General features: G+C 45.2%; 1 long non-coding RNA gene across 1 annotated transcript; it reads right to left on the reverse strand.

The window, feature by feature from the left end:
• Positions 1-357: 357 nt before the first annotated feature.
• Positions 358-1,814, reverse strand: LOC310923889. The gene is made up of 2 exons (XR_014592713.1): positions 1,581-1,814; positions 358-1,118 (listed from the first exon to the last, which is right to left on the reverse strand). It is a non-coding gene; the product is annotated as an uncharacterized lncRNA (long non-coding RNA).
• Positions 1,815-8,783: the final 6,969 nt, after the last annotated feature.

Below are 8,783 nucleotides of genomic sequence, written 5' to 3' on the forward strand. Positions count from 1 at the left end.
GAAAACAATCTGTTTGATTATGTAATTTGGGCAGTAAAAGGCTATATCATCAGTATGATCAATGTCTTGAGATGCAATCAAATATGTGATATTTAGGAACATGCTGCAGGTGAGAGTTTGGCCAGGATCACAGCAATAATCAAGATGCCCCCCAAGACTTTAGCTCTGGTTGAGTCAAACCTGAACCCACTGTTACTGCATAGTGAAACTGGAGGGAGATAAAATCTTACAGGAGATATCCATGAAAATGGCATAAAGTGACTGCACGAAACATTCCCTGGATACACAGAGACATCTCACCATGAAAGGGTAATATTTATCTACACTAAATAGTACATAAAACAGACCCACTGTTGCTTGCAAAAGCTTCTTTAATGGCACCAACACAAAATGGATTAGAGACAATAGCAGAATGGTATCACAAGGGCATTTTAAAAAAAATCACAAAGAATGTGACAAAAGCAGAGGCAGACATCTAGGTCTCAAATTTCTTGCCAGGGCTGCATCTTTCCTCAATTTTGGAGGGTTTGCATACTAGTAAGAACGGCCAGCACGAAGAGGACGCAGGAAGGAAAGCTTGTTATCGAACCTGATTGTCTTGTAATTTGGAAAGTTTTCACGTTCTCGAGCAAGGTATTGAATTCCACTTCCATCACTGTTTTCACACAGCAGCCAGGCACCTCTCTGCACTTTGTGGGACGACATGATGTCATTGTCATGTCCTGCAGCCAGGTTGGTTGCTTCTCTTACTACCCTGCTCTTCCCTTGATAGTTAGGATGCTCATAGAGAGTGATCTCAGGATTGCTCAGATCATCAGTGATCATCTGCAGAGAACTGATTGTCTTAGCCATCCTTGCTGGGAAAAAGGTATGGTCTCCTTCCTCAAGTACCAGAAATCGGCCTTCATAGTTTGAATGCTCATAAAGCACCCAAGGCTGGCCAATTACTTTAGCTGAGGAGGCAAGATCATTCCAATCTGCATCTCTTAGATTGGCAATATCCGAGGTGAATTCTTTGGACATACCCTGGAAGTTGGTACGCTCATAAAGGATGATTCTTCCCATCTCAGTAGGACTTCTAGAGTTTGAATTTCTTCCTCTAGGAGTTGGATGAGAGCCTGTACAAAATGAAAACAGAAAACAAGCAATGCTTGTAAGAAGCCTTTTGGACCTTGAAATAAAATGATGGGACACCCAGGTGGGAAAAAGGGAAAAAGGAAAAATAAAACATTTTGAACAAAGAATAAACATAGAAGTAGCTGGAAAACATAAGGTCATGATGTGTGTGTTGGTTCAGGTGTATACCCAAGAGTAAGTTCCAAAATACTCTCACATTCACCCCTCACAGTTGTGTATCACTGGCCCCCTCCACCTTCTCCCTTGCTAAGGTTTGTTGGTCCTGCAGCAGCCATCTCCTCCTCCCCTAAAGATGCCTTCAGTCTGTGCACATGCAGACAGCAGACCCTCCTGTCTGTGCTGCAGCTCTCACCCCAACACTAAAGCCTCCTTCCCTTCCCCTGCATTTCCCACAGCTGCCCAAGAAACCCTTCCAGTTCTTGTTCACAGAGTGTTCCTCTTACCTTGATGTCAGCTGCAGGGCTGGAGAGAGCTGAGGGCAATTCCTGCAGTGCAGGGCTGCTGGTTGTGAAGAGCATCTCATCTGCCTCCATTTATACTTGCACAAAAGTCTTGCAAAGCACCCCAGTCAACGGAACCGAAAGCGTCCAATATTACCCCCAGGGATCAAAACTCATTATCCATTGTATTTTGCTTTCTATGGTCCTACCACCAAACATCTTCTTCCTCTTGGTCAAAAGTCCCTTGAAGCCTGTGTGACTTGATGAAATGGGGGAAGTTTCATTCTTGTTTGTCCTTCTCCTCCAGAAGAAAATGGAATCACAGTAATATAAAGGTATTGAAATTGTTTGTGACACGTGCAGTAGAATGTTTCTGCCTGTTGCCAGTTGGAGTTTATGTTTTTGCTTTTCTGGGAAGCATATCTAATACACAGCCTTAGTTTTACTAAGAGTTTTGTTGGGAATTATCCAAGTGGCATAGAGGGTATTAACATAGCTTCTTCAGGGTTTTTTTTCTCCCTAGGATCACAGTATTGTTACTGATGGAAAGGCCTCCAAGATCCAACCTTTGAATGCCACCATGCCCATTAAACCATACTACAAATGTCACTTCTACTTGTGTTTTGGACACTTCCAATGATGGTGAGTCCACTGCTTCCCTGGGCAGCCCATTCCAAAGATTAACTACTCTTTCTTTGAAGAAATGTTTCCTAATATCCAGCCTGAACCTCTCTATGTACAACTGGAGGCCATTTCCCCTTATCCCACCACTAATTGCCTAGAGAAGAGACAAGCCCCTACCTTGCCACAAGCTCCTTTCAGGTATTATCAAGAGAAAACATATCTGCCCTGAGCCTCCTTTTCTTCAGGATAAACACCCCCAGTTCCCTCAGCTGCTCCTCATCAGACCTGTGCTCCAGACCCTTCACCAGCCTTGATGCCCTTCTCTGGACTTGTTCCAGCATCTCAATGCCTTTCTTGCAGGGAGTGACCCAAAATGAGCACATGATTCCAGGTGTGGCCTGACCAGTGCGGAGTACAGGGGGGAAAATCCCTGCCCTGGTCCTGCTGACCACACAATTACTGATACAGGCCAGGTGCCATTTGCCTTCTTGGCCACCTGGGCACAGCTGGCTCATATTCAGCCCTCTGAAGGTGTGGATGCCCCATCCCTTGAAAGGTTCTTTAGGGTCTCTTGCAGCCCAAACCACTTTCTGATTCTGTGACATATGTAATCACATATTTATGTATAGTAATAGATGTATGTGGTACTATCATAGATAATAATCAAAACTCTCAATATTGTTATCTCAAAAGCAGAAAGAAGGTCACAGTGTAGAACCCAGAAACAGGATGTAGAGACCTTCTGGCATGGTGTAAAACCAGCTTCAAAGTCAGAACTTTAAAGCCAAAGCATGGCAAAAGAAACATAGATATTTGCAGACATTTATTTTGCACTCAATACAGTTTCCTTTTAAATAGGGCTTTATACTTTCAGTTTTGAAATTAAACACTTGAGTCTGGTTAGACATGCTTCTTTCACAAACATGTCAAGCAGCAATCATATTATGTTAAATATGACTCCAAACATTTTTCCAATTCGGGCTGAAGTAAATGCTTCAGATAATACTTCTTTTTAATGTTTTTCCTCTATCAGTTTTTTTCCATTACTCTCTGTGGACCACCAATATTTTTTTCTCCTCATTTCCCCATCCTCCTTTATTTTCTTCTCCAGATTGGTACAAATTATTTCCTACATCAAGTTATTGGTTCTCCCAAATGCCACACTATGCTCTCAGTGATTCCTACTGGAATTCTGTTTTGCAGAAGACAGAATCTCATACATAAACTCTTCTGGCAGGAATTCTGTAGTGTGTGTCCCCAGGACTCAGCCCATCCTGTCTCTGCTCACTGTCTTTCAAGCTGCTTTGATCTGACTTGTTCTGCTCTAGGGCTCCTGACCAACTTCCAAGCACCAGAAACACCATCTAATGAGTTACTGAATTGAATTAAACTACACAATAAATTGTAGAATCAGCTCTATTTCTGCATTTTTAAATAACTGCCTTTGGTCACTTATCAGTAGGAACTTACTTTACAGGATCATGCTACTGGAGGTTGTGCTTCCTCTCTGCTGGTTTTGAAATTAACTCACAGCCATTCTGGACAATGTTACAAAGTCATCACTAGAGCACTTTCCAGAGTCAGCTCTGAACCCTTGTTGATTTGTCAGTTGTTTAAAATATTTCTGATTTATATTTTCACAAAATGTTTAATTTTGTCACTTTAAATGACCATGAAAATCTACAGTTGCATAAAATGAATTTTTAGCACGAAAGTAACAGGATGTGAAGATGGATTCTCTGTTTCTTTGATAGGTTTTTAATTTCTGTTTGCATTTGTGTCGAAAGACACTATGATGTCTGCTCAGTGGAAACTGTCTGCAGCAGCTCAACCAATATCAAAATAGAAGCTAGAGAAAAGTTAGAGAGAACTCTGAGACCTGGGTCTCTGGGTGGTCATGTTGGGTCGAAGAGTGTCTTCCCCAAGCTTTGAGCACTGCTTGGCACAGAGCAGTGTGTGGTGCTTTGGCAGGGAAGCCATGGCTGGACTTGCATCAACACCTCAGCTATGACAGAGGCAGGGACAGGTGACAGAGAGGCTGCTGCAGGGCATGGGGGCTGCAAGACCAGATTGAAGAGGCATGGGTCCTGTGTGGGGCCACAGAGCCAGGTATGAGACTGGACAGGCTGAGGGCTCTCAGTCCTCTTGGAAACACCTGTGAAGGTGCTTTGTGGCTGTGGAGAGTGAGGGTGTGCAGGTCTTCACAAGAGGGCTTCCATGTGGATGATCTGCAGAGGACAAAGGAGATGGGGCTGTGTCTCTTACATTCCATTCTGTGGGAGTGCTGGTAGTGTCAGTGTGGGGTGGCTGAGGGCAGCCCCTGGTGTGTGCCAGCCAGTGCAGTGGCCATGTCTGTGTCCTTTCTGTGCTCACATGTGTGACTGTGCCTGGGTCACACAGCCAACCCCAGCACGGGCTGCTCCTGCAACCTGGGCAGTGGCACCTGGAAAAGCAACCCATAACAGAGACCCTGCAGCCTGGGCTCCATTAGCTGAGCAGGAGGAGTTCCTGGGGCTGAACTCCACTCCTCCTGAGTGATTCCCACACACAGCACTTGAAAACTGACTTGGCCAGAAGGAAACCGTGGAACTGGGGCTTTTTCCACAGAAGAACCACTCTCATGTATCTCCAGTGTTCTTTCCTTTTACTTTCAATCCTGATCAGCTGTTGGTAGCAACTATCACAGGCTTTCTCAGAAGAGCATCTTGAGTGTTGAAATCCCATAGATCCGCAGATGCCCTCTCAGTTCTCTTTTTCTTGCACTTGTGGTTGAATGTGAGTCTATTTCTACTCTCTTGAAAGCCAGAGAGCCACATCCTGGAAAATTTCCCTCCAAAAAACCTAATTGACCAAGAAAGCCCCAAACACTAAACTGAGGAGAGGCAAATTGCTGAGAGACACATTCATTGCTGAGTGCAAGGACAATGCAGAGGAGCTCATCAGAATAACTGAGACAATGCAAAGGAGCTCATTCTGTCAGTGCACAGAAATCCCCATCAGGACAGCATTGGTCTGACAGGGCTGAATAGAAGGCATGGAAAAGGGACACTGATCATCTTTATTTCTAGCAAGATTCCTCAGGAGCAATATGGCTCAGGAAATACTGGGATTTGCCTGTCTTGGTTCTTACATGATGAGCTAGAACCATCCAGGGAGCCAGGAGGATTGTAGGATTGGTGGATAATTGAAGCTGGAAGTGACCTTTGGTTGCCATTGAGTCCAGTCAGCTGCTCAACACAGAGACCACTGTGGGGTGAATTGTGTTTGCTAGTGGCTTTATCCATCAAGTCTTGAATACCCCTGAGTATGTGGAGTTCACAACATTGGAACACAAGCCCTATGAGGAACAGCTGAGGGAGCTGGGGGTGTTTAGCCTGGAGAAAAGGAGACTCAGAGGTGACCTTATCACTCTCTGCAACTGAAAGGTGGTTGTAGCCAGGTGAGGGTTGGTCTCTTTCTCCAGGCAGCAACTGACAGAAGAAAAGGACACAGTCTCAAGCTTCACCAAGCGAAATTTATGTTGGGTGTTAGGAAAAAATTTTTTACAGAAAGTGTGATAAAGTATTGTAATCATCTGCCCATGGGGGTGGTGGAATCACCATCCCTGGATGTATTTTTAAAAAGACTGGATGTGGCACTCAGTGCTGTGGTTGAGTTGAGGGGGCAGGCTATGGTTTGGAGTTGATGATCTTAAATGTCTCTTCCAACATTGTGATTCTGTGATTCTGTAATCTCTAGTGGTGTGATTTAAAATTGGCTGATCTCATTGAGAAAATGTTTCTCAGCCACGGAAGAGACAAGACTAAGGGAGGTGCACAGCAAAAGGACACCTGGGAAAGAATTTTAGCTGGAAACAGGGAAGCTCTGACTAAAAAAAAAGGAAAAAAAAATATTACCCTAAGGGATTGTCAGGACTGGCAGAAGGGCCAGAGAGCCTGGGGAATCTCCACCCTTGCAGTTGTTCACAAATCTCTTGAAGATGCCCATGTGTAACCTGGTCAGGTTTGGAGGTAGCTCTGCTGTGAACAAGGCCTTGGACTTGGGAGTTCCCTTCCACAATAAATCTTTCTGTCAATAATTCTAAGGAAGATTTAAAAGCCTTTGTCACTTTCTGCCCGATTTCATCCTTTGTTCAACTTCAAGGAAAAAGTGTCATCATCAAGGTATGTGTACAATAACTTTGATTATTTCTTGGACCTTTATAAGTACCATTTCCTAACATCAGTCTTCCCTCGCCATTCCTCCACAGGTTCTCAATCATTACAAATCTTTCTGCTACAAAGAAAAGGTAAAAGATTACCTCAGTGCATATGTGTTGCACCTTAAAGTGAGACATTGCAAGAATTTTCAGGAGGTAGTTTCAGAAACTAGGAAATTACATCAAAAAGGATGCTCTAATATTTTTTTTTCCCCCACTATATGAAACCACTCCATAATTTTGAATTATTCCAATGCATGTGGTGTTCTTTCACTGTCCTTCATGGCAATCAGGCCTTATCCACTACATGACTAGGAAGCAACTAGCGAGACACAATTCTTCTACCCTTTAATGCCACAACCATAAAGCATTCAGCCTTAGCTGTAAAAATGCTAAAGCTTTACCTGAGACTTCTGTCCACACAGCCCTACACAGTAGGATAGGGCAGATTTCCTCTGCAGTCCCCCTTGGCAAGCACAGGATTTTGCTGGTACTTGGAGCTATACAGACTCATTGTGCTGACATTCCAAATTTAAAAGTGTTGTGAAAGAGGTCCTGTAAATGTAAAAAGAGGAATATGAAACTGAGAGATTTGGACCTGAAACCATGACAAGATTGATGGTATTGCTGAATTTGCACATCCTAGAATCACAAAATACACAGAATTGTGATTTTGGCTGGGAGTGGTCTCAAAGGCCATCTAGTTGCAACCCCTGCCATGAGCGGGGAGATCTTCCACTAGATCAGGTTGCTCAAAGCCCCATCCAGCCTGGCCTTTGAGGGATGGGTCAAGCACAGCTTCTCTGGGAACCTGTGCCATTGCCTCACACTCCTCATCTTGAAAATATTCTTCCAAATGTCCATTGGAATCTCCTCTCTCTAGATTTCAAAGGCACCAGTAAAAATCTGCAGAGCTGCATGCAGTACTCCAGGTGGGATCTCGCCACAGTAAGTCACCAGGGAAGAATCCCCTCCCTTCACATGCTGGCTACATCTTTGGCAGCCCAGGATAGGGTTGGCTTTCCAGGCTGCAAGCTCACAGGGCTGGGTCATGGCCACGTTTTCATACAGCACTGTCCCCAGATCCTCCTCTGCACAGCTGCTCCCAGTCCACTCGACCCCCAGGCTGATCTGATCCTGCAGATCAGGAGGTGAAGGCTTTGCTGGAGCTGTGCTGCTTGTCTCCAAACACCCCCCTGTCCTCCAAGTGTCTACAAAAACCAACAGAGAAGTGAGGAATGCAGGCAGTAGTTTGAGATATGGAATTGTTAGCCACACACACATGAACGGCCTTGTCAGGATCAATGGAAACCAGTAGTAAATGGTGTCCCTCAAGGTCCCCACTGGCACCAACAGTGCTCCATGTCTTCATCAGTGGCACAGGCAGAGGGATTGAGTGCAGCCTGGGCAGGTTTGCAGATGACTCCAAGCTGAGGGAAGTGTCTGATGAGCTGAGGGAAGGGACCATGCCAAGAGACCTTGGCAAGCTCCAGCACTGGCACCATGTGCACCTTGTGAGGTTCAGAAAGGCCAAGTGCAGCTCCTGTCTGACCAGCCCAGCCACCAGTGCAAGGAAACTGTGCCAGGCACGAGGAGGTCAGCACAGAGGGAGATAAACAGTGCAGTGCAGAGCTGCCATGTGACAGCAGTGACAATCCACAGCTCAGGGCATGCAGCTGTCCTTGGGAGTGATGGAGGAGGGCTGGGAACTCTGCTTGTCCAGGTGAATTTGCACATGGCAAAACAGACCTTTTCATCCCTCCTCCCTTCTCCAGATCCTACAGGTTTAAAAACACAAGACAGTTTTTTTCCACTGGCATTGACCAATCAGTCAATTCAAAGCCATGAGAACTTAGTGTTTGATTATGTGATTTGGGCAGTGGAAGGCTGTATCACCAGCATGCTCCAACGAGTTACAACCAAACATCTGATGCTTAGGAGCAGTCTGCATGGGAGAGTTTGGCCCGGATCACAGCAATAATCAAGATGCCCCCCCACGCCCCCCAAGATTTTAGCACTGGTTGAGTCAAGCCTGAACCCACTGTAACTGAAGAGTGAAACGGGAAGGAGAGAAATCCTTTCAGGGGAGATCCATGAAAAAGGTCTCAAAATGACCACATGGACCATTCTCTGGATACACAGAGACATCTCCTCATGAAAGGGCAATATTTACCTGCACTAAACACTCCAGACCCACTGTTGCTTGCAAGCGAGTCTTTATTGACACCAAGCCAAAAGAGGTTACAGACCGTGGCAGAGGCCAAGGTAACACAAGGGCTTTGTAAAGCAAATCACAAAGGAAGGGACACAAGCAGAGGCAGAGATCAAAGTCTCAGGTTTCTTGCTGGACGTGCATCTTCCCTCAGGCTCACAGGATGTGCAGT

Source organism: Zosterops lateralis (genome assembly GCF_965231275.1).
Source record: "Zosterops lateralis genome assembly, chromosome: 2".
Taxonomy (NCBI): Eukaryota; Metazoa; Chordata; class Aves; order Passeriformes; family Zosteropidae; genus Zosterops; species Zosterops lateralis.